The 26,378-nt window shown below is 38.1% G+C and overlaps 1 non-coding gene across 1 annotated transcript; it reads right to left on the reverse strand.

Moving 5' to 3' along the window:
- Positions 1-17,553: 17,553 nt before the first annotated feature.
- On the reverse strand, positions 17,554-17,679 carry LOC129492431 (U4atac minor spliceosomal RNA). Its single transcript, XR_008660879.1, has one exon. It is a non-coding gene; the product is annotated as a U4atac minor spliceosomal RNA (small nuclear RNA).
- Between the last annotated feature and the right edge of the window lie 8,699 nt (positions 17,680-26,378).

The raw sequence follows: 26,378 nt of genomic DNA on the forward strand, positions 1-26,378 counted from the left end.
AAAAAAACTGATGGTAGTGCAAATGATTTCTGCTCATAGAAATGCAAACAGATTTTGTCCAGTGATGGTAAAATTGGTTCTGTCTTATGGAGGAGGCAAGCACACTATTGCACCTATTAGCAAATTTATTTCAGCATTCCTGATTGACTATGTGTCTATTCTGTGAATTCTTCTTTGAACAATTTTTTAATCTCTTACTGGTTCTTTCACTAATAAACAAATAAAAACCTTTGACACGTCCGGGCGTGGGGGCTCATGCCTGTAATCCCAGCACTTTGGGAGGCCAAGGGCGGGCAGATCATCTGAGGTCAAAAGTTCGAGACCAGCCTGGCCAACATGGTGAAACCCCATCTCTACTGAAAATACAAACATTAGCTGGGCATGGCGGCACATGCCTGTAATCCCAGCTACTCAGGAGGCTGAGGCAGAAGAATCGCTTGAACCTGGGAGGCAGAGGTTGTGGTGAGCCAAGCGCCATTGCACTCCAGCCTAGGCAACAAGAGTGAAACTACGTTTCAAAAAAAAGAAAAAAGAAAAAAGAAAAAAAGCAAAAAAGCTTTGACACATATTCATTGAAATGTAAATGAGGGTCATAATTTTAGTCTTAAGAAATTATCCCTTTATAATTTCATGGGTCTCACTGAGATACCACCTAGATCCACCTGACAAAGCCAGGTTGATAGCACTGCTGGAGAAGTAAGCCTCATGAGCAGATGAAGCCCAGGTGTGGGCAGATCAAGCCCTTTTCTTGGCTTATAGAGTGAATTTTAGAGACTCTGTTTCTGTAGGTTTTTTTTTTTTTCCCCGCTGATTTTGTGTTCTGTTTCTTTTGTTTGTTTGTTTGTTTGTTTGTTTGTTTTGAGATGGAGTCTTGCTCTGTTGCCCAGGCCGGAGTGCACTGGTGCCATCTCGGCTCACTGCAAGCTCTGCCTCCTGGGTTCAAGCGATTCTCCTGCCTCAGTCTCCTGAGTAGCTGGGACTACAGGTGCCTGCCACCACACCTGGCTAACTTTTTGTATTTTTAGTAGAGATGGGGTTTCACCATGTTAGCCAGGTTGGTCTCAATCTCCTGACCTCGTGATCCACCCGCCTCGGCCTCCCAAAGTGCTGGGATTACGGGCGTGAGCCACCGCGCCCGGCCTCTGTTTTTGGCTTTGATTTGAGCAGGGCCAATAATTTATTCCTGTTTCTAGTGGCAACAGTGATTGGGAATTTGATTTTTTGGTCTAATTATTTGTCAATATCTGTAAATAGATGATAGAAACCTATTCGCTGTTGAGTGAGAGACACTAGAGAATTCAATTGAGCTTTTATTTGTCTATGTTCTTTGTCTATTTTGAACTCAAATCAGACACTCTTACTGAGTCTCCTTTTTATGGCAATATAATTATTTGCATAGGTTTGGTAAGAATCCGCCTTTTTTTTTTTTTTAAAACCAAGATAGAGTTAGACAAATCAATTGTGTAGCCAAGGCCTTTTCTGCAGTATTGTATTGGAGAATGAATGATTCTATTCTCAGTTAATCATGTATGACCAGTCATACATGATTTAAGGTAGAAAGGTTGACTTTACTTACACCACCAAAACGTACCTCCACGCTCCTTCCCAAAAACTGGCCTTGTAACTGGCTCCCAAAGTTCCAGGTTTTCAGATGATAAGGAAGATCACTTCTTCTCAGGTCAGCAACCTCACTAAATTTTGGGGACCTCAAGAAGAGAATAATGTAGCCAAATCTATAGATGCCACTGTTGGAATATAATCAACACTCTTACAGCACTTATATAAATAACTAGACCGAAGTTGATGAGTCTTATTTTATGATCACAACAATATGAGATTATTATGATCATAGGGAAGAAATATTCCAGGAAAACTTGTGAAAGAGATTGAAATGGGTGAGAAGAGATTAGTGAAAGTCCTTTCAGTGGGATGCTATATGTCTAATGCATCCTTCTAGGTTATCTGATCCTATGAAAATTTGCACCTTCATTGCCTTTGAGCTACTTTATAATACTTAGTTGTAGAAAATTGATGGCAGTTCCTGTTCCTAGAAATGCAGTGAAATGGCACAAGCCTGTAATCCCAACACTCTGGGAGGCTGAGGTGGGCAGATCTCTTGAGCCCAGGAGTTTGAGAACAGCCTGTGTAACATGGTGAAACCGTGTTTCTACAAAAAATTACCCAAGCATGGTAGTCCCAACCACTTGAGAGGATGAGGCGGGTGAATCATCTGAGCTCAAGAAAGTCAAGGCTGCAGTGAGCCATGATTATGCCACTGCACTCCAGCCTAAGTGATGGAATGAGGCCCTGTTTCAAAAAAAAAAAAAAAGGTACAATTGATCTCACCTTATGCATCGATTAGAAAATTCATTTTAGTATCCCTGATTACTTCTATATCTATTTGAATTCTCTTTTGAAGCAGTTATTTTTGTGTATTATTGATTCCCTCATTAATAAATCAGTTAAATATAATTTTGACATGTGTATTATTTTGTTCTCACACTGCTGTAATGTACTGCCTCAGACTGGGTAATTTGTAAAGGAAAGAGATTTAATTGACTCACAGTTCCACATGGCTGAGGATGCCTCAGGAAACTTACAATTACAGTGGAAGGTGAAGGGTACCTTCTTCAAGGTACCTTCTTCAAGGTACCTTCTTCACAAGGGAGCAGGAGGGAGAATGAACACAGAAGGAAGTACCAAACACTTATAAAACCATCAGATCTTGTGAGAACTCACTATCATGAGAACAGCATGGGGGAAAATGCCCCCATGATCCAATTACTTTCACCTAGTCTCTCCCTTGACATGAGGAGATTATGAGGATTATGGAGATTATAATTCAAGATGAGACTTGGGTGGGGACACAAAGCCTAACCATATCAACATGTGTTAACATTATATGAGAGTTATAACTTTATATGAGTCATGATCTTACTCTTAAAAAATTATCTCTTTACATAATCAGTGGGGAGGAGGAAGCTAAAATGTTTAATTTCCGATATGTAGGGTTGATTTTGCCCTAGTTTTATCTAACTTTAGTTTCCTAAACAAGGAGACTCTAATAAGAGTAAAAAGTAAATAGTTACTTGAGAAATTTTGGCAAATTCATTGTTGAAATTTCTCTCAGAAATTGAGAAAGTGAAAGACTCTAAAGTGGGTAACAAATATTTTTCAAAGTGAGCTAGTTTCGTATTTGTGTAACAAATATGTCCGTTTGATAGATCATTACAGAAATTTTAGTGATAGATCACTGTGTTACTTTTATAGCACTTTTTTTTTTTTGAGACAGTCACATTCTGTCGCCTAGGCGGGATCTCGGCTCACTGCAAGCCCCACCTCCCGGGTTCACACCATTCTCCTGCCTCAGCCTCCCAAGTAGCTGGGACTACAGGCTCCTGCCACCACGCCCAGCTAATTTTTTGTGTGTTTTTAGTAGAGACGGATTTCACCATGCTAGCCAAGATGGTCTCGATCTCCTGACCTCGTGATCCACCCGCCTCCCAAAGTGCTGGGATTTCAGGTGTGAGCCACTGCACCCGGCCTTTTAAAATAGCACTTTTATAACAAAGTACCACCAACTGGGTTGCTTAAAACAATAGAAATTTATTGTTTCACAGTTCTAGAGTGTAAAAGTCTGAAACTGAGGTGTCGGCAGGGCTCCCTCTTGAGTCTGTAGGGGCGAATCCTTCCTTACCACTTTAGCTTCTGGCATTTGCTGGCAATCCTTGGTATTCCCTGGCGCGCACCACTCTTAATGTCTGCGTTTGTCATCACATGACTCTGGTGTGTCTTCATATCATTTTTCCTCTGTGAGTGTCTGTGTTCAAATATGCCTCTTTTATAAGAGAACCAGCCATATTGGATGAGGGGCCCACCGTACTTCAGTATATCCTCATCTTAACCGGTTACACCTGCAACATCTGTATTTCCAAATAAGGCCACGTTCTGAGGTACTGGGGGTTGGAACTTCAACATATGAATTTGGGTAGTGGGTAATACAATTCAACCATAACAAGGAGAAGCCAGAAATCTGGTGGAAAGAAATTACTAACTCATAGCCAGAGAATTGACCAAAAACCTTGATAATTTCACATGTTCTTCTCTGTTTTCTTTTGGGTTCTGAGTCAATACAAATTGGGGGTTCTACTGGGTCCCCAGGTACTCATCCCTGGTTGGAGAGCTTTTTAGGAGGTAGGTCCATCAGAAGTGTAATTCTATTTCAGAGGTGACTTGGTGTGTGGAGCTCACCTGGGGTAAAGGCAGTGGTAATGTGTGGGTGAGCCAAATGGCGAGGTAGACGAGTCCAGATACAAATTGAAAAGGACCTTTCTGCTCTGGATTCACTTCCCAACACATCACAGAAAGTAATTCCTACTGGACCTGGGTAAAGCGTCTTCTCTCCAAGTAGAATGTGACCCTCTCCTTCCAGAGTCACAGATTTATGAGTTTTCCTGTTGGTTTCTTTATTTTCGTCTCCCTAGTTGCCCAGAGGAAAATCAGGATAATTCTGAAAGTAGAACTTTCAACCCAAGCTCTTTTATTGCTCCTAGGTTTGTGGTTTTGAGTATTACTCATATATTTACACCCACAAAGTAAGCTTGAGCCGTTGAAGTGTGGTCATTAATTAATCAATTAACCTAAGTAAATCCTTCCCTGTTAGGCATTTCTTGTCTCATCTTTCCAGGGAGTTTGAAACCAGGTTTCCAATAATTTCTGATGATGAAGGATCCTCTGGCTTAGGACTCGCAGTAGAAAAGTTCATGGAAAGCTTAGGGTGTTAACCTCTTTCCTGGCGGTGTTCCAGCTGGTTTTAAATCCGTCTGCTTGCTTTGGCTTTCCCACATTACCTCTTTATGTGGCTGTTACAGGAACCTTCCTCTCAGGGTCCAATAAAACCCACCCCATCCCTTCTCAATCTTGCTACAAAAGGTTGGAAAAAACCGGATGGTGATCTTACTTTAACTGAAGGCCACAGGATAGACAGAGGCAATTAGGTACATGAACATAGGAGTGGTCATTATTTTTCACACTCAACTGTTCCAGTGAGGAACAATCAGGAAAGAGTTCCTTGGAATCTCCCTTTACCTAATGAGCCCTCTGGAAGAAATATGAGTCCCATGAGAATTTTAGGTTCACCTAGCAGTTTGAGAAAGGATTAGCAATTTATGTGTGCTAAGAGCCAATGGCAAAAGGAAAGTTATTCTTGAGTTGTGGGTGGTCAAATGTCCACGGAGCTATGGAATTATCTGAAGGCTGTATATACAGCAATGAGGAAAAACACAAGGACATCTTCTCGGCAGACAGCTGTACTAGCCATCCAGGCAAGTGCTGAGCACTGATGAGGATGCTCAAATGTAGAGAGCAACACACTCAGAGCCCAGACATTGGGGTTCCTGTCTCTGTTCTTCCATTCGCCAGCTGGGGAATTGAGTGTAATCCCTTAGACTCTTTGAATCTCACTTGCTTTTTTCACATTTCTTACCATGTGCTCTGGTTGAAGTAACTTTTCCACAGGTCTTTTCTGTTGCTTGAAAGCTCTTTTGACCAAAACTTTGTTAAAATACACATATATGTATTTAGGTATTATTAGTACTGTTATTGATATTGTTACTGGTATTGTGTAACGGGGGCAACTGTGGTAGGCACCTTAATTTGAGTGCTTTATATCTATTACTTTCCTTAATCCTCATAATGATTATATGAAGAGGTATTATCACTATTTACAGTTGGGAAACTAAACTTCAGGTAGTTTGTTCAAATATCCAAGTGGAAACAGATAGTTAAAAGGCACCTAGCCAGTGGGTAGGGCCAGTGAAAATGGGACACATATGAATTTGAAGGATTATAAAAGTGGGGTAAGTCTCTGAAGGGGTGTGCCAAAAGGGGCTCCCTTTTTTTTTTTTTTTTTTTTTGTCTGAGGTGGAGTCTCACTGTGTCACCCAGGCTGGAGTGCAGTGGTCCTATTTTGGCTCACTCCAACCTCCACCTCTGGGTTTCAGCCATTCTCCTGCCCCAGCCTCCTGAGTAGCTGGGACTACAGGCATGTACCACCATGCTCAGCTAACTTTTGTATTTTTAGTAGAGATGAGGTTTCACCATGTTGGCCAGGATGGTATTGATCTCTTGATCTCATGATCTGCCCGCCTCAGCCTCCCAAAGTGCTGGGATTGCAGGGGTGAGCCACCGCGCCCAGCTGAGGGGCTCCCTTTTTAAGGGAAGTGGCAGAGGGGGATGGAGGAGACTGCTGAGCATTTTCAAAAAAGCCCCCCCACCAAAAACGTTAAAAAGTACAGAAAAGGAAGATGCTAGAAATAAGATTTTATTTATTAAGTTGTTTTTACCACTTTCTTCATAATTATCAAAATAGCACATGCACATTAAAGAAAAATCTGACTGTAGAAAAATGTAAGGAACTGAAAAATATATAGACTTTCTATCATAATTACTTTATTATTGCATATTACCTCCTAGTTTTGGTCTGTTTAGTGATTTAATTTTTCTAAACTTGCAATCTAGTTCATAAATTATAAACATTTTTACATGTTGTTAAATGGTCTTTATCATTATCATTTTACATGGTGACATAATTCACCATATGTACAGTAAGACATTTCCCCATGGTTGAACATTGAGAGGCATGCACTTTTGTGGATAATTTGAACTTGATTCTTCATAGATGGTACTTTAATGCATTAAATTTAGGGGGGTGGAATATGGTTTCTAGAAACAACCATCTTGATTTTCATAGACATATAAATTTGTTAAAAATGAAAGTTACCCAATACCTATACTACCAGCCATTTGCAGAAGATGAATATTAGAAAGTTGATAACATGAAATTAGATTTCTCTAAAATAATTTAAAAAGGGGTGAAAAGTGCTCTTTGGATGTCAAGAAGAATCAAAGAGATATTTAAGGTATTAGTAGAGAGATTAGTGACTGTACTAATATATTTGTCTTCTAGATAAGAAGGCATTCACCATGTTCTATGCAAAATGAAGCCAGAATTTCAAGTAGAAATGCAATAACTTTAAGAAAACTTTTCTTGGCATTATATGCTTACACAAGTACTTTTATATTCTACAAGATTGAAAAAAAGTTAAAATTCTGAAGTATCGAGGCCACAGCTATATAAAAAAATTAAGGTTTTAAACCAGATTTGTGAGAAAAAGAAAATATGTGTTATGGTATGCTAAATGCTATACAAAAAAAAAAGTGCTATACACCACTTTTTCATGTTGGCAAATGTTCTACTTCTGCCGATATGAACAATTGTTTTTGCTGGCAAGAACAGTTTAAATATAAGCAGAAGCCACCATTTCTTAACACAGTGAAGTTGAACATTTCAAACATTTAATGGAAATTATTTACACAGTTATTTCATTGTTATTTAAAGGAAGTAGTAGGAATTCCATGAAAACTTGTGTTTATGACAAAAGTAAATTGCTAAATTAAATTGTGAGGGTATTTTTAAGTTAGAAGTATAATAAATAGGAGATGAGTTAGAAAGAAACAAATATATCTACTTATGAAACATTATTATTGTTAGCTTTAACCTTCTCTGACCCTCACAGACTAGGTAAGAGTCTGGAAAAGACAGGGTGAGTCGTCTACCAAATATTTATTCACTTTTTCTTGTTTAAGAGACTGAATTCTTCTCAGTGCATCCATGGGCCCAGCTGAAGTACTTCTCCAGACTTGCTTGCAGTTAGGAGTAACTACATGACATCTTCAGCTGATAAAATAATTGAAAAAAAAAAAAACTGCCAGATTCTACTCCTTTACGCTTTCTTCCTTCTTGTTCTTTCTTGAAAAAAAGATAGTGAGGTTGAATGTAATAGTCCACTTGAGACCGTCCCACAGCTAAGATGAGAGGTTAAGTCCCATAATAAGAATGACAGAGTGACAAGGAAATAGATCACGCGGCACTGCTGACACCATGACCCCACTGCACAGCTTTTCTCTGCACTTCTTTTTTATGGAAGGCAAATTATGCGAGGTTAAGCCGCTGTTTGGTGAAGACGCTGTCATCAGATATCTGTTACATACAGTACACATAAATTCTAAATGATGCAGAGCCCTTGACATGTCCTCATTTTGAATTCTGTGCTTTATTTATGAGCTAGCCATTATGGTAATGATGTGCTTAGTGATTTTCTCCCTACAATCCTTTGAGCTATTAATTATATGAATGAATTAACATTTGTAATGCATTCTCTCTTTCTCATTATTGTATTTAATGACTAATAAGTTGTCTGACAATTGTGTGCATTTAATAAATATATATTTCCAGGTAACTGGAGAGTTGTTTTGACTCCAAAGTGTTACACATACACACACACACACACCCCCCACACACAGACACAGACACACCACACACAGACATACACATTTCTTTATATAATTGTATGTATGTGCAAACATCCTATATATTTGTAATGAATTTATAATGATAAGTTATGTGTTTTTAAATACTTGTTTGGTTTTAAAATACTCAGACATTAAATAATTACCGTATGAGAGTAATTACCACTATTTCCTTTCTAGCTAGGATTTGTACATTGTTGTAAAAATGGACATTTATGTGTTTCAATGAACTCTATGATCATAGGGAAACAAAAGAGAGCTGATGTGACTGAAAGGGAAATAAAGAAACTTAATGACTTTAGATTTCCTCTGGATTTTCCAGACCACCTGAACAAGCATTTTGTAAAAGCAAAACAAAAACATACAACATTTTAAACTCAAATAACTTTGGGGAGTATAGCATGTTACACCATCTTTTTGGACCATGGGCACATTAAAGTTGCCTACAGTAGACAACTCTGTTTAACATTTTAAAATTCAGCATTCCCAGCCTTATATGATCATAAAACCCTTCTATTCAAATGAGGTCTATTAACACCCAGTGGAAATGCTGTTACATGATGCATATTCTGGTAAACCCTGCAATAGAGGGATTGGAAGCAAGAATTATCACCACTATTATTTAATGTTAATCTAAAATATCTAGTGTAATGAGATGGTAATCAGAAATAAGATGTATGGCTTCTTAAAAGGAAAATAAAATTTCAGACATTTTACAGAAGACAGAAATTTATATTTTACCATGACAGGGAGATATTTATCTGGTTTCTTATTCTATCTCTGGCAGCCAGAGTAACTATGACTTATTTTAAATTTAAATTTATTTATTTATTTTCAGAGATGGGGTCTCACCATATTGCCCAAGCTAGTCTCAGACTCCTGGCCTCAAGGAATCCTCCCACGTTGGCCTCCCAAAGCACTGAGGTTACAAACGTGAGCCACTGCACCCAGCTGAGAATACCTATGTCTAAAACATAGGTACTCAATAAGTGCTTGTTGAAGGAAGGATGGTTTGATGGAAGGAAGGGAGGGAGAGAGAAAGGGAATCTCTCCTGGGAAACCAGGACTCCAGAGAAACATCCTGGACAAGCTGCCCAAGAGCCATGGTTTTATAAGCTTTCTGGAGACTTGGACATGCTTCATAAATTGCTTTTTCTCCAAATTCTCATTATTTGAACTTTGTTTTTTTACTCTAATGATAGAAAATATGTGTATTTGATAGCTACTAATAGGAATCCTTCTCAACGTAGTACTCTAAGCAACTACTACCAATTAATTGTGGTAGGTGAGAGAGCTAAAACCTGATTGCCATCTCTAACATAAACCTCTATCCTTTTCTCCTGGTCAAATAACTTAGGCTTATTTCATAATCACTAGTCTCATGTCTGTAGCATTATCTGAAGACAAATTATCTGCTTTTTAAAGCAATCTCAAGTACTGTTGTGATGATTTTTAAATGCCCCAAAATTATTTGACATTCTTCCCCTCACTAGGTGGAAGATAATTCTCCTTCCCTTGAATGTGGGCTGGAGTAGGCTTAATGAATTTCTTCTAATGAAAATAATATAATGAAAGTGACAACGTGAGACATTGAAGATGATATAAAAGGCACTGTGGCTTACTGCTTACTCTGTCTCATAATTCACTGTGGAAGAAGCTAGATGCCATGCAGGACAAGCCCATGTGGCAAGCACCTGATGCCTCCTGCTAGCTTCCACGTGAATGATCAATCTGGAAGTTGCTTCTCCAGCCCCAGTCAACCCTTCAAATGAGACTTTATCCCATGCCATCATCCTAACTGCAACTTTATGAGGGAATCTGAGCCAGGGCCACCCAAATAAGCCACTCTTGAATTCTTGACTCACAGAAACTGAATAATACACTTTTATTGTTTTAAACCACTAAGTTTTGGGGTAATTTTTAATGCATAAATGGATAAACAATGCTACTATATTAAAAGCTTTTAAAGAAATACAGCTCATTTGCAGCCCCTTTCAAAGCCCACCCCCTTTTCCATTCAATTTTACCACTTTGGTATGGCTGAGTTAGCTAGTTGTCCAGCAATACCTGATTTATTCTTTCTTCCAAAGTGAAGTCGGAAAAATGTTTTAAATAAAGGGCCAAATAATAAACATTTTAGGCTTTGTGGGCCATATGATGTCTGTCACAACTATTCAACTCTGCCATTGTAGCACAAAGGCAGCCATAGACAACGTAAATGAAGGACCATGGCTCTGTTATAATAAAAATTTACAGTAGTCCCTCTGATCTGAAGGGGAGACATTCCAAGAGCCCCAAGCATGTCTGAAACCATAGATAGTATTAACCCTATATACACTATATTTTTATCCTATACATACCTATGATAAGATTTAATTTATAAATTAGACACAGTAAAAGATGAACAATAACTAAAAGTAGAATAATTATAACAATATACTCTTCACAATTTCATCGATAGAAGACCCATTCTTACTGTAGATCTTAGCAACCTCAGCATACAATTTGTTTTCTTTCCTGAGTCCAGAGCTTTTACCTTTTCACTTAAAGGAAGCACTTTGCAGCTGATCTTTGGCATATCCAAATTGCCAGTATCACTACTCTTGTGCTTTGGGGCCATTATTAAGTAAAATAAGGGTTACTTGAACAGAAGCACTGGGATACCACAAAATGGCCAGTTGATCTGATAACTGAGATGGCTACTAAGTGACTAATGACTAATGTAGCATCTACAGTGCAGATACACTGGACAAAGGGATAATTCACATCCTGGGCAGGATGAAGCAGGGCGGCACAAGATTTCATCCTACTACTCGGTACAGCACACAATATAAAACTTACAAATTGCTTACTTCTGGAACTTTTTATTTAAAATTTTCCCAGCACGGTCGAACGTAGGGTAACTGAAACCATGGAAACAGAAACTGTGGATGAGGGGGTACTACTGTATTTATGGACACTGAAATTTGAGTTTCGCATAATTTTCACATCACAAAATATTATTATTCTTTTGATTTTCTTTTAACCACTTAAAAATGTAAAAACTATTCTTAGCTTGCAGCTCACTTAAAACCAGATTTGGCTCATGGATATAGCTTGCCAATTCTTATGCTAAATCAATAGATTTCTTGATATTTAGCTGGCACATGGATGCCCAAAATAAAGAATATTTTTTCAGACTATGGCCACATGACCTTGTTATGGTTGGTGGAATGTAGGTGGAAATGATATGTGCAAATTTTCTTACAAGGAAGTGGTGAACTCTCCCTTTTTTTTTTTTTTTTTTTCTTTTTTCTACTTCTCTTGGCTGAAATGAAGATCATCTTAGACCATGCAGATGACAGAAATGCCCTTGGGATGGTGAAACATAGAAACAGCCAGAATTCTTGGCTCTGCATGGTGCGCAGTCATACTGTTATGAGTGAGAAAGAAACTAGTCTTTCCTCTGTTTTTAGGTCCTTTTCACACATTAACAAATCTATATTCTAACTAGTTCAACTGGTGAGTCTTTGGCTAACGTCTCTTCTTAATGTCATGACAAGTTAATGTACTGTAATTTCAAGAAATGCTGTAGACAGTGGTTAACAGCTTTGTGTAAAGTTAAAAAAATTATTCTTGGTTACCAGCCAGGTCAGGATAGTTTGAATATAGGACAGCTTTAACATTTTCTAAAAACCAGAATTTCTAAAAATTTGCAGGTATTTGCCTTTTCTTCTGAGTGTTGATTTCATTGGACTTGGAAGTGAACAAATGTGCCTTTTATTCCTTTTCTCCCTTCACTATCACACTTATGGCCAATGAAGGAAGAATATTAATTTGGAGAAACATAAATAAGCCACTTCTTATAATCTTTGAGGAAGAATTAATTCACATTGTCCTTTGGGGAGCTTATCTACATACATGAATGGGTTTAAAAATCCACGCCCCTGCCTCTCCAAATATCTCATGGTCCTATGGGTGTTCATATTCATATGATAGCAGAAAGAAATTGTAGTCATAATTGGCATATTTATCTTGTAAGTATTTCATGTTTTCCGCAGCAGAACTTGGGGGTCCCAGACTGTTACAACAATGAGAAAAGATCCCACAGCCTCAAAATGTGAAAACCACTATGAGATTCATCAACCATCACCTGGCAGCCTCAGAGCACCAGGCATTGTCCAAACACAATTGTTTGAGTTTTTGTGCTGACACAAAGTATTTCCCATTCATCTCTCTCCCCCTTTCTCTCCCTCTTTCTCTCCCTGCCAAAACTCAACTTGCTTTAAGTAGGCACAGCCTTCCAAGTCCTGGCTGTTAGTGTCCCTGAGAGGTTTCAGGGAGAAGCAGTCTTGGCTGAGAGTCAGAGCTAGAGGCCAGCCAGTGAAGGGAGCAATGTCTGGGTTTTGAGAACAGCTGGAGCTTTGGAGGGAGAAAAGCAGCTTGGTGAATGAGGAAAGAATGTGCTTGTCACTTCAAGAGGCAAGAAACGTAGACTTCCCTCCTGCTTCTGCCAATAAGTGTTTATTAGAAAGGGCAGAGTGGTGGTGATGGCAGGTGACCTTTGGTTTGGATTTTTGTGCAATTTTTCTTGTTTATTTTACCTTTTCAAAGAGCAGATAAATGTACAAGTCCCACACCATAACTATTTTGAATTCTGCTCATGTTTTTATTGGATACAAATGTTGTTCCTCAGAGTTATTTTTAAGAGTGCCACCCCTGGCCTATTTTGAAACTCTGCTTGCTTTCCTTGCATGTATGTTAATATTTGTTATAGGGATTTTGGAGAAAAGTATCAGAGGGTATTAAATGGAAAGCAAAGGCCTTAGGGGGAAAGGATCCTATTCTGAGAGCATGAGCTGAATTTACAGTTAGGAAGAATGGGATGGCCTACTTAGACAAAATAAGGATGTTTTAGCTGAAACCAAAGGTAAACCTATGAAAATTCTGACAAAGTAGGACAAAAAAGTTGATAAGATGTCACATTTATTAGTCATGTTTTGATTTCTCTCTGATTTTCCTGGATTCTTATGGCAATAGAATAACAGAGACTATATTCCCTTTCTGAATTCTATTTGTTAGACTTGGAAAGTATGACCTGATTTGAAGTGTGACTTATAAAATGAACAAAAAGATCAATATAAGTATTCAAGTAATAATAGCTGTTACCATTTTAAGACCTCTTTCTCTCTTTCTTGACTCTCAACATTTTTGCCTGTTTCAGGATTGGAACAAACATTCTTGAGATCCAGCTGTGTGACAGGCCATGTACTAGATCCTTTCCTTGTAAGAACCTGTCAAAAAGGAATTATTATGCCCATTTTCAATATGGAAGACGGGCTCAGTGAAGATCCTCATAAATTGTCTAGTATTCCCTGATATCCTATTAAATGGTAATTTTAATATCAATGAATCCTGATTTAAACATGATTTGGATTCCAAAGCCCATGCTATTTCTAATGCCCCATTTTGTCTATACAATAAAATATGGGTTGATTGTGTTCAAATTGAATAATCATTAAAAATTGGTTGATCAGAAGAAACTTGTATATATTATTTAGTACTACTCTTTTGTTAGTGTCCTGTGATTTTTTTAGTAATGGGACTTTAATGCAAGGATGCAATGGACCACAGAATCTTCAACTATCTAGTCACTTTGGGCTTCCAAATTTCCGAGACTGAAATTGATATTTCTGGAGAAAAAAACAATTCATTTTTTCTTTTTTTCGAGACAGAGTCTTGCTCTGTCACCAGGCTGGAGTGCAGTGGCCCAATCTCGGCTCACTGCAACCTCCGCCTCCTGGGTTCAAGTGATTCTCCTGCCTCAGCCTCCCGAGTAGCTGGGATTACAGGTGGGTGCCACAATGTCCAGCTAAGTTTTGTATTTTTAGTAGAGATGGGGTTTCACCATGTTGGCCAGGATGGTATCAATCTCTTGACCTTGTGATCCGCCTGCCTCAGCCTCCCAAAGTGCTGGGATTACAGGCGTTAGCCACCGCGCCCAGCCACGATTCATTTTTTGAATGTCTACTTTGTGTTAATTATGGTGAGAATATTAAGAATGCATTTTAGGAATTGACAAAATTCTCAGGTCTCAGAGATCATCATTTTTCTTTGCTATGTTTACTAATTCAGTAAAGTCAACACAAATACTTCTTAAGGAGTGACTAAATCATTAAATAAATGTAAAAGGATTTCTTATAAACCAGAATACTTAATCAGGATTCCTACTCCCATAAGCAATCTGGGTAATCAATATTTTCCTTTGTGAATTTCAGATGAAGAGTCATTTGTACTGTAATATAGAAGTTTCAATGGACTAATATTTGACAATAATACTGACCTATTTCTCATAAGGATCAAATAAATGGAAGCTTTATTTTACAACTACTTTTAAAAATAAGATAAATGTAGAACCAATGCTGTGAGTATAATACAACCTTGTTATTGTCACCAGCACGCTACTTGTAGGGCAAAGGATCAGAAGAATTGTCTGGGGTGATACAAATTTAGAGGTCCCAAATTGTTGTTGCCTTTATTGTCAACATTTAATATGTCTTTATAAACATATTTTTATGTGTCTAAAATGGAAAAACCTATTTACAGATATACTCAGATATTTTAGTGATTCATTAAATAAGTTATTGAATGAAAGAATATTTATTAAGAGGTCATTTTTAATAGATTTCCTGTTTTGGGCGTGTAATTCCTAATATTTTAAAGATTCATAAATTTAACATTAAAGAACAACTAGATAGAAACACTGTCTGGGTATATCAGCTTGTCAACATACCAAGTCAGGGCTTATTTAAGACCCTGGGCTGCCACAGAAAATGGTCTGGCCCTCACTTTTTGGCCTAGAAACTTAGTTTTGTTAGTGCTTGAATTTGTCCAGCATCAGGAAGACTAAACAAAGCATGGCAGACCAATAAAAGCTTTATGTGTAGCAATTTAGCAGAGAAATTAACCACACACGTGGCTGGAGACAGTCTGGTGAAGTTCTGGTTTTCCATTTTACTAGATCTTGACCTTGGTCAAGTTATCTGACCTCTGTGAGTCTCAATGTCATTATCTGAAAAATTAGGATAGTAATAGTACCTCATAGGAAACTGTGAAGCTTAAATGAAATGATGCTTGTCAAGCACTTAGCCCAATTCCTGGCAATACTAACAGCTCAGTAAACATTAGATGTGACAGTTATTGTTTATGCTAATGTTACTTTTGTGGTTCTTCTTCTTATCATTAGCATTTTTATTATATAAACCCAAAAGTTAATAAATAAATTTATAATTGAACATGGTATAATGCGTGCAATGCTTTTGTAACCTGTCAAGGCTACTTCATTTCTTAGTTTAAACATAATTTGGATATAGAACCAGTAATTAGAAAGCTGTCTGGGATGGACACAGTGGCTCATATAATCCCAGCACTCTGGGGGGCCTTGATGGAAGAATTGCTTGAGTCCAGGAGTTCAAGACCAGCCTGGGAAACATGGCAAGACCTCATCTCTACAAAAATTACAAAAAAAGAAATCAGCCAGGCGTGGTGGCGCATGTCCATGGTCCCAGCTACTCGGGAGGCTGAGGCAGGAGGACTGCTTGAGCCCATGAGGTCGAGGCTGCAGTGAGTCATGTTTGTGCCACTGTGCTTCAGCCTAGGTGACAGAGCAGGACTCTATCTCAAAAAGAAAACCAAAACCAAAAGCAAACCAAAATAAAACAACAACAAAGAAAGCTGTCTGGTTAATGAGGACAAAAGTTTGGTTTACAGACAAGCATCTTTTAAAATTTTGCTTTTAGCTAGAATAAACTCATTTTAGTATAGTAACCTCTGGTTATCTTTGGTGATAGAATGCTGATTGGCCAGTATATTTATCTTTAATTCTTTCTATTGAGGTGAAATTCACGTAAAATAAAATTAATCATTTTATAGCATTCAATTCATTGACAGTGTATTCACAACGTTGTACAATCACTTTCCGTATCTAGTTACAAAACCTTTTCATCACCTGAAATGAAACCCCATTCCCATTTAGCAGTCACTCTCAATTTCCTGCTCCCATTAGCCTCTGGCAAATACCATTCTGCTTTCTGTCTTTATGAATTTACCTATTATGGATATTTCATGCAGATAGACTCATGCAATATGTGATCTTTTATGTCTGGCTTTTTTTTTTCACATGGAATAATATTTTCAGGGCTCATCCACATTATAGCATGTATCAGTATGTCATTTCTTTTTATGGATAATATTCCATTGTATGCATATATCACATTTAAAAAATCCATTAATCTGTTGATGATCTTTGACTAATTTTTTAATGGAAAATTACTTAATAAATATAGTCCATAGACAAATACTTCCTTTTTTAAAAATAAATTATTTTATATTAGATTCAGGAGGCACATGTGCATGTTTATTGCATGGGTATATTGCATAATCATGAGGATTGGGCTTCAAGTGTACCCATTATGCAAATCGCGAAACATTGTACCCAATAGGTAATTTTTCAACCCTTGCCCTTTCTCTCATCCCCCCACCCCTTTTGGAATCCCTAGTGTTTATTATTTCCATCTTTATGTCCATGTGTACCCATTGCTTAGCTCCCACTTATAAGTGAGAACATGTAGTGTTTTATTTTCTGGTTCTGAGTTAGTTCACTTAGGATAATGGCCTCCACCTCCATCTATGTTGCTGCCAATGACATGAGTTCATTCTTTTTTATGGCTGGATGGTACTAGTTTTATAGAATGACTTAGAAAAATATTGTTCCTGCTAGACTTTTTGGAGTAGTTTCAGTGAAACTAGTACCAGCTCTTCTTTGTATGTCTGGTATTCCATGGTGTATATGTACCACATTTCTTTATCCAGTCAACTGTTGATGTACACTTAGGTTAGTTCCATGACTTTGCTATTGTGAATAGTGTCGTGATGAACATACAAATACAGGTGTCTTTTTTACATAATGATTTTTTTTTCGTTTGGGTAGATACTTAGTAGTGGGATTGCTGGATCAAATGTTAGTTCTATTTTTAGTTCTTTAAGAAATCTTCATACTGTTTTCCATAGAGGTTGAACTAATTTACATTGTCACCAAGAGTGTATGTTTTCCCTTTTCTTTTTTCTGACTTTTATTATTATTATCATTATATTTTTTAAAAGATACAAAATTGATTACTTTTCTTCTTTTTAGCAGGTTTTCATTTTTCCAAAAATTGCACCAAGGTAAAGCAAAGCTCTAGTTGATACAAGTGTGTTGTGTAGGCATTAGTAGTACTTCCCTCACTATGCACTCATTGGAAAGTAGTGCAACCCCAAGAAAAGGATGGTGTATTAGTCCGTTTTCATGCTGCTGATAAAGACATACCTGAGACTGGGTAATTTACAGGAGAAAGAGGTTTATTGGACTTACAGTTCCACATGGCTGGGGAGGCCTCGCAATCATGGCTGAAGGCAAGGAAGAGAAAGTCACATCTTACATGGATGACAGCAGGCAAAAAGAGAGAGTTTGTGCAGGGGAACTCCTCTTTTTAAAACCATCAGATCTCGTGAGACTTATTTGCTATCATGAGAACAGCATGAGAAAGACCTGGCCCCATGATTCAATTACCTCCCACTGGTTCCCTCTCACAACACGTGGGAATTCAAGATGAGATTTGGGTAGGGGAACAGCCAAACCATATCAATGGTTCTTTTTTGACTTTTTAATAATAGCTATTCTAATTTGTGTAAAGAGATCTCCTTGTGGTTTTAATTTGCATTTCTTTGATGATTAGTGATGTCAAGCAATTTTTCCTATGTTTTTTGGCCACTTGTATTTCTTCTTTTGAGAAACGCCTGATCAGGTCCTTTGCCCACTCCTTAATGGGGTTGTTTTTTTCTTTGTTGAATTTGTTTGAGTCCCTTGTAGATTCTGGATATTGGTCTTTGTCAGAGGTATAATTTGCATTTTATTTTTTTGCATTTGGTACGTTGTTTACTCTGTTGATGATTTCTTTTGCTGAGCAGAGGTTTTTCTTTTTCCTTCTTTTTTTTTTGTATACCTAATTCCCATTTGACTGTCTTTTGCTGTGCAGATTTTTTAAAAATTAAATCCCATTTGTCTATTTTTGATTTTGTTGCATTTGCTTTGGGCATCTTTAACATAAATTCTTTGCCTAGGCCAACGTCCAGAAGAGGTTTTCCTAGGTTTTCTTCCAGGATTTTTATAGTTTCAGGTCTTACATTTAAGTCTGTAATCCATCTTGAGTTAATTTTTGTGTATGTTGAGAGATGGGGCCCAGTTTTGTTTTTCTGCATATGAATCGCCAATTTTCCCAGCACCACTTATTGAATAGGATGTCCTTTCCCCACTATTTACTTTCGTAGACTTTATTGAAGATAGTTGGTTGTAGGTATGTGTCTTTATTTTTGGGTTCCCTATTCTGTTCCATTGATCTATGTGTCTACTTTTTACCAGTATTAAGCTGTTTTTGTTACTATAGCCTTGCAGTATAATTTGAAGTCAGGCAATGTGGTGTTCTTTTCTCCAGATTTGTTCTTTTTGCTTAGGATTGCTTTGGCTATTTGGGCTCCTTTTGGGTTCCATATGAACTTCAGAATTATTTTTTTCTAATTGTGGGAAAAATAAAGTTGGTAATTTGATAGAAATTACATTCGATATATAGGTTGTTTTGGGCTGTATGGTCATTTTAACAATACCGATTCTTCCAATCCATGATCATAGAATGTTTTCCATTTGTTTGTGTCATCTATGCTTTCTTTCATCAGCATTTTGTAGTTCTCCTTATAGGGATCTTTCACCTCCTTGGCTAAATGTATTCTTAGGCGTTTTATTTTTGGCTATTGTAAATGGATTGCGATCTTGATTTGGTACTCAGTTTACATGTTATGGGTATACAGAAATGCTACTGATTTTTGTATGTTGATCTTTTATCCTGAAATTTTTTTTTTTCTTTTTGAGATGGAGTCTCGCTCTGTTGCCCAGGCTGGAGTGCAGTGGCACAATCTCAGCTCACTGCAAGCTCCATCTCCCAGGTTCACACCATTCTTCTGCCGCAGCCTCCCAAGTAGCTGGGACTACAGGTGCCCACCATCACGCCCGGCTAATTCTTTGTATTTTTAGTAGAGACGGGGTTTCACTGTGTTATCTGGGATGGTCTTGATCTCCTGACCTCTTGATCTACCCTCCTTGGTCTCCTAGAGTGCTGGGATTACAGGTGTGAGCCACTGTGCCCAGCCTATCCTGAAATTTTACTTGTTTATCAAGTTTAAGAGTCTTTTGGAAGAGTATTTAAGCTTTTCCAAGTATATAATCATGTCATTGGTGAACTGAAATAATTTGACTTCCTCTTTTCCAATTTGGATATCTTTTATTTGTTTCTCTTGCCTGATTGCTCTTCTAGGACTTCCAGTACTATTCCAGTTGAATAGGAGTGGTGAGGGTGAACATCCTTGTCTTGTTCTAGTTCTTAGGGGGAATGCTTTCAGCTTTTCCCCATTCAGCATGATGTTGGTAGTGGGTTTGTCATATGACTCATTATTTTGAGGTATGTTTCTTCAATGCCTAATTTGTTGAGAGTTTCCATCAGGAAGGGATGTTTGATTTTTATCTAATGCTTCTGCATCTACTGAGATGATGATATGGTTTTAGTTTTTAGTTCCGTTTAGGTAGTGAATCATGTTTATTGATTTGCATATGTTCAACCATCCTTGCATTCTAGGAATAAAGCCCACTTGATTGTGGCAACTTAACTTTTTGATGTGCTTGTGGATTCAGTTTGCTAGTATTTCACTGAGGATTTTTGTGTCTATGTTCATCAGGGATATTGGCCTGTAGTTTTCTTTTGTTGTTGTGTCTTTGCAAGATTTTGGTATCAGGATGATACTAGTTTTGTAGAATGAGTTAGGAAAGAATCCTTCCTGCTAGATTTTTTTGGAATAGTTTCAGTGAGACTATTACCAGCCCTTCTTTGTATGTCTGGTGAAATTTGGCTGTGAATTTGTCTAGTTCTGGCCCTTTATTTTTGTTTTTGGAAGTTTTTTTTATTACTGATTTGAATTCATTAAGTGTTATTGGTATGTTCAGGATTTCTGTTTCTTCCTGGTTCAATCTTGGGAGATTGTATTTTTCCAGGAATTTATCCATTTCCTTTAGGTTTTCTAGTTTGTGCACATAGAGGTGCTCATAGTAGCCTCTGATCTTGTCTCTGTGATATCAGTTGTAATGTTACTTTTATAATTTCTGATTGTACTTATTTGAATCTTCTCTCTGTCTCTTTTTTTTTTTTTTTTTGTTAATCTACCTAGTGGTCTATCCATCTCGTTTATCTTTCAAATAACTAATGTTTTGTTTTATTGATCTTTTGTATTATTTTCTTGTTGTCAGTCTCATTTAGTTCTGCTCTGATCTTTGTTAATTCTTTTTTTCTGCTACTTTTGCCTTTGGCTTATGCTTGTTTTCCTAGTTCTTTGAGGTGTGACATTCGGTTGTTAATTTGAGATCTATCTGTTTGATGTAGGCATTTAATGTTATTAACATTTGTCTTATCACTGCTTTTGCTGTATCACAGAGGTTTTGGTATGTTGTGTTTGTCTCTATTTTCATTTGTTTTGAAACATTTTTTGATTTCTGCCTCAATTTTGTTATTTGTCCAATGGTCATTCAGGAACAAGTTGTTGAGTTTCCATGTCTTGGTTAGTTTTGAGAGTTCGCCTTGGTATTGATTTCCAATTTTATTCAGTGTGGTCTGAGAAAATCCTTGATATGTCCTCAATTTTGTTGACTCTTTTGAGACTTGCTTTATGGCTAAGTGTATGGTCAATTGGAGAATGTTCCATGCATAGATGAGAAAAATGTATATTCTGTGGTTGTTGGATAGAATGAATGTTCTATAAATATCTATTATGTTTATCTTTCTATAGTCCAGTTTAAATCCAGAGATTCTTTGTCAAGTTTCTATCTCAATAATCTATTTAGTGATGTCAGTGAGGTGTTAAAGTCCCCACTTATTGTATTGCTATCAATCTGTTTTCTTAGGTCTAGTAGTATTTGTTTTATGAATCTGGGTGTTCCGGTGTTGGGTGCACATATATGTAGAATAGGTACACCTTCTTGGTGTATTTAACCCTTTGTTATTATATAATGACCCTCTTTGTCTTTTTTTATTGTTGTTGGCTTAAAGTTTGTTTCATCTTATATGAGGATGGCTACTCCTGCTTGCTTTTTTTTTCCATTTTCATAATATATATTTTTCCACTTCTTAACTTTGAGTCTATAGCTGCCTTTAGCTAGCAAGTGGGTCTCTTGTAGTAGCAGTTCGTTGGGTCTTGTTCCTCACACTGTCTCCCCATCCCACCCAATTTGCCACTCTATCTTTTAAGTAGAGCATGTAGGCCACTTAGATTCAAAGTTAATATTAATATGTGAGGTTTTTTTCCTGTCATAGTGTTATTAGCTGGTTGCCTTAGAATTTCAATTATGTAATTGCTTTATAGGATCTGTGAGCTCTGTACCTATGTGTCCTCTTATAATGGTGGGTATTGTCCTTTTCTTTCCATTTTAGAACTCCTGTGAGCATTTCTTGTAGGACTGGTCTAGTGGTGATGAATTCCCTTAGCATTTGTTTGGGGAAGATTTTACTTCACCGTTATTTATGAACTTTAGTTTGGCAGAATACAAAATTCTTGACTGACATTTTCTTTTTCTTTAAGGAGGCTAAAAATAGACCCGCAATCTCTTCTTACCTGAAGTTTTTTTCTGAGAAGTCCACTGTTAGTCTGATGGGATTTCCTTTGTGGGTAATTAGACAATTCTCTCTTGACACTTAGGATTTTTTCTTTTACATTGACTTTGGATAGTCTGATGACTAAATGCTTTGGTGAGGTTCTCTGGCAATGTATCTTTGAGGAGTTCTCTGAGCTTCTTGTACCTTGATGTCTAAATCTCTCTCAAGACCAAGGAAGTTTTCCTGATTTATTTCCTCAAATAAGATTTCTCTACTTTTCACTCTTTCATCTTCTTCCATTGGAATAAGTATAACTCACAGGTTTGGACATTTTACGTAACCTCATATTTTGCAAAGCCTTTGTTCATTAAAAAGTTTTTCTTTATTTATTTTTATCTGACTGGGTTAATTTGAAATTCCTGTTTTCCAACTTTGAAAATCTTTCTTCCTGGGAAGAAGTGAGGAGTGCCTCTGCCCGGCCGCCCCATCTGGGAAGAAGTGAGGAGCGCCTCTGCCCGGCCGCCCCGTCTGGGAAGTGAGGAACGCCTCTGCCCGGCCGCCCTGTCTGGGAAGTGAGGAGCACCTCTGCCCGGCCGCCCCGTCTGGGAAGAAGTGAGGAGCGCCTCTGCCCGGCCGCCCCGTCTGGGAAGTGAGGAGCACCTCTGCCTGGCCGCCCCGTCTGGGAGGTGAGGAGCGCCTCTGCCCGGCCACCCCATCTGGGAAGTGAGGAGCACCTCTGCCCGGCCGCCCCGTCTGGGAAGAAGTGAGGAGCACCTCTGCCCGGCCGCCCCGTCTGGAAAGAAGTGAGGAGTGCCTCTGCCCAGCTGCCCCGTCTGGGAAGTGAGGAGCGCCTCTGCCTTGCCGCCCCATCTGGGAAGTGAGGAGCCCCTCTGCCTGGCCACCCATCGTCTGGGAAGTGAGGAGCGCCTCTGCCCGGCCACCCCGTCTGGGATGTGGGGAGCGCCTCTGCCCGACCACCCCGTCTGGGAGGTCTACCACGGAAGCCAGAAGCAATGTGGGGGCTGGACGTGGTGGCTCATGCCTGTGGTCCCGGCCCTCTGGGGGGCCAAGGCGGGTTGATCACTTCAGCCTAGGAGTTCGAGACCAGTCTGGCCAACATGGCGAAACATATGAAAAATACAACAGACAAACCAACCAACCAACCCAGTGACAGCAAAACAGGTCTACCCTGGAGTCATACTCTAGTTTTTTCTATTTTCCTCCCTTTCTGATCCTTTGTCCCACTTTCTTTTTCTTCCTCTTCCTTCTCCTTCTTCTTTGTCAAATAGAGGCTTGAGTTATTATCACTGATCCATATAAAGTCCCTCTCTCATTTATTTTAATTCCCACTCCCCATTTCTATTCCCCGTCTTCCCATGTGCCACCTTCCTAATATGTTTGATATGCATCTTTTTGTTTGTATGTATTTTTAGAAAATGTTTATTGTTTTGTGTGCAAAAAAAATTAATAAAAAAAAAAAAAGAAAATCTTTCTTCCACTTAGCCTAGTCTACTGTTATAGATTTCAGCTATATTTTGCATTTCTTTCAATGAACTTTTCATTTCCAGAAGTTCTGTTTGGTTTTTAAAAAATGATACGTCTCCTTTCATATCCTGAATTTTTTTTGTTTTCTTTGTGTTGGTTTTCAACTTTTTCTTGAATATAATTGAGCTTTTTAAAAATAACTAATTTAAAATTATTTAGTATTTCAAAGATTTCATATTAGTTAGGATCCATTGCTAGAGAGTGAGTGTGATCCTTTGGGGGTGGTTTTCTATCTGTCTATTCATACTTTCAGAGTTGAGTATGAATTTTAATAAACCAGTATGTTTTATTAAAACATACTGGTTTATTGTCATCTGGATAAGCTATCTCTCTTTCTTATGTTTTGAATTTGCTTTCATTTAGATGAGGTTTTCCTCCCCTTGAGGAGGTGTCTATAATGTATGTTGTGTAGAGTCCTTTGGCTTTGGTTCTAGGTTCTTTCAGTGAACAGTATGTATAAGTTCCTTGATTGTAGATAGCATTTTTGGTGGCTTTCCCACATGCTGGTTGTAGTAGTGATGTACTGGGCATGTGAGTAGGCTCATTGCCTCCTGTGGGGCCAGAATGAAGAGGTGTCAGGAAACTTAGTTCAGTGCTGTGTACTTGTGTCAGCAGATTTTCTATTGTGCTGTGCAGTTTAATCTCCAGTCAGTGGATGGTGCTTATGGATAAGAGCTGGCTGCAGCCTACACAGTTAGGTATATACTTGATCCTTGTTTACTGGGAGAAGCTGTCTCTTGCTTCAGGCAATGTACTGTACTGATTTTTATCAGTAGAATGCCATCAATGGGACAGCTTGCCCATCTTCTCCTCTGCAGGATCTGCGGCATGCTTCTCTATTCCAGTGGATTCCTGTTTTCCTTCTTGAATTAAAGCTAACAGAGTTGATCTTTACACACTATTTTGCTATTTCCAATTGACAGAGGCATGCTAAATGCCTCTAAATCATCATCTCAAAAACAAAAAAGGGGCAAATACTTTCAACTTGAGATTTATAAGGGAAAATGTTAGGACCGTTAGACCTAAAATCTACATTTATCTAGCTACCACTGCATCTCCAATGACTAGCACAGAATGTGTCAGTCACAGAGTCAGCACTCAATAGATATTTATTGTATGAATGAATGAATAAATCGCTGTAAAATGATATTACAAATTTACCTAAAGATGGAATCAGTGCTCTTCACGCACAAAACCAACTTAAAGGCAGAGGGCAAGAGATCCCACTGATAGAGTCCACACAGCTCAGCCCCTAAAGGCATAGAGCAAGATGGAGAAGGTGGATCTAGAGGGGAGAACTGAGAAAGCCAACAAATGCACCAAGAGTCACTGAAGTCACGAGGAGGCAAGTGAGTAGTTGCATCTCTTATCTTATTCAGGGCCACATGAGAATGAGTGTTAAGTACCATAAATATATGCCCCATACTTTTACTCTTTCACCTGTTGAACTCACATTGTGGTTATAATTTAGGGAGTTAAAATGTCATATCAAAAACAATGATTTTGATTAGTGTACAGTTACATTTTTGGAAACAGCTGACATTTAAGACCTACAGAGTGACAATAATGTTAAACTTTAAGTTGAAACTTGACACACTGTGTATGTCAGATGCCCTAGATCAAATGGCAAACAAGCAAAGTGAAATTAAAAATGTTGCCAGTTTAAGGAGCTGGGGAAATATGCTGTGCTGAAAGAACCCACCACACATTTGTAAACATAAATCAACTTTAAGACATAATTTTCCTTGGACATAATGGTTGAAGAATGAATTTTCTTTGTTAGCCTGTTTTATGAGCATAATCAGAATACATTCCTCACCTGAAGCAACACTTCGTTATTTGGAGGATTATAATGATTTTTCTCTGCTTCAGAATTGCTTGACGTGCCCATGCTGTAATTGTTTAAGCAGGGAATAAATTTAATAATAATTTTATTTGGCTAGCTTGATTCAATATTTAAAAATAAATGCGGATTCCCTATTTAATAAATGGTGCTAGGAAAACTGGCTAGCCATATGTAGAAAGCTGAAACTGGATCCCTTCCTTACACCTTATATAAAAATTAATTCAAGATGGATTAAAGACTTACATGTTAGACCTAAAACCATAAAAACCCTAGAAGAAAGCCTAGGCAATACTATTCAGGACATAGGCGTGGGCAAGGACTTCATGTCTAAAACACCAAAAGCAATGACAACAAAAGCCAAAATTGACAAATGGGATCCAATTAAACTAAAGAGCTTCTGCACAGCAAAAGAAACTACCATCAGAGTGAGTAGGCAACCTACAGAGTGGGAGAAAATTTTTGCAACCTACTCATCTGACAAAGGGCTAATATCCAGAATCTACAATGAACTCAAACAAATTTACAAGAAGAAAACAAACAACGCCATCAAAAAGTGGGCGAAGGACATGAACAGACACTTCTCAAAAGAAGACATTTATGCAGCCAAAAAACACATGAAAAAATGCTCTTCATCACTGGCCATCAGAGAAATGCAAATCAAAACCACAATGAGATACCATCTCACACCAGTTAGAATGGCCATCATTAAACAGCCAGGAAACAACAGGTGCTGGAGAGGATGTGGAGAAATAGGAACACTTTTATACTGTTGGTGGGACTGTAAACTAGTTCAACCATTGTGGAAGTCAGTGTGGCGATTCCTCAGGGATCTAGAACTAGAAATACCATTTGACCCAGCCATCCCATTACTGGGTATATACCCAAAGGACTATAAATCATGCTGCTATAAA

The sequence above is a fragment of the Symphalangus syndactylus genome, chromosome 10 (assembly GCF_028878055.3).
Source record: "Symphalangus syndactylus isolate Jambi chromosome 10, NHGRI_mSymSyn1-v2.1_pri, whole genome shotgun sequence".
NCBI classification, from domain to species: Eukaryota; Metazoa; Chordata; class Mammalia; order Primates; family Hylobatidae; genus Symphalangus; species Symphalangus syndactylus.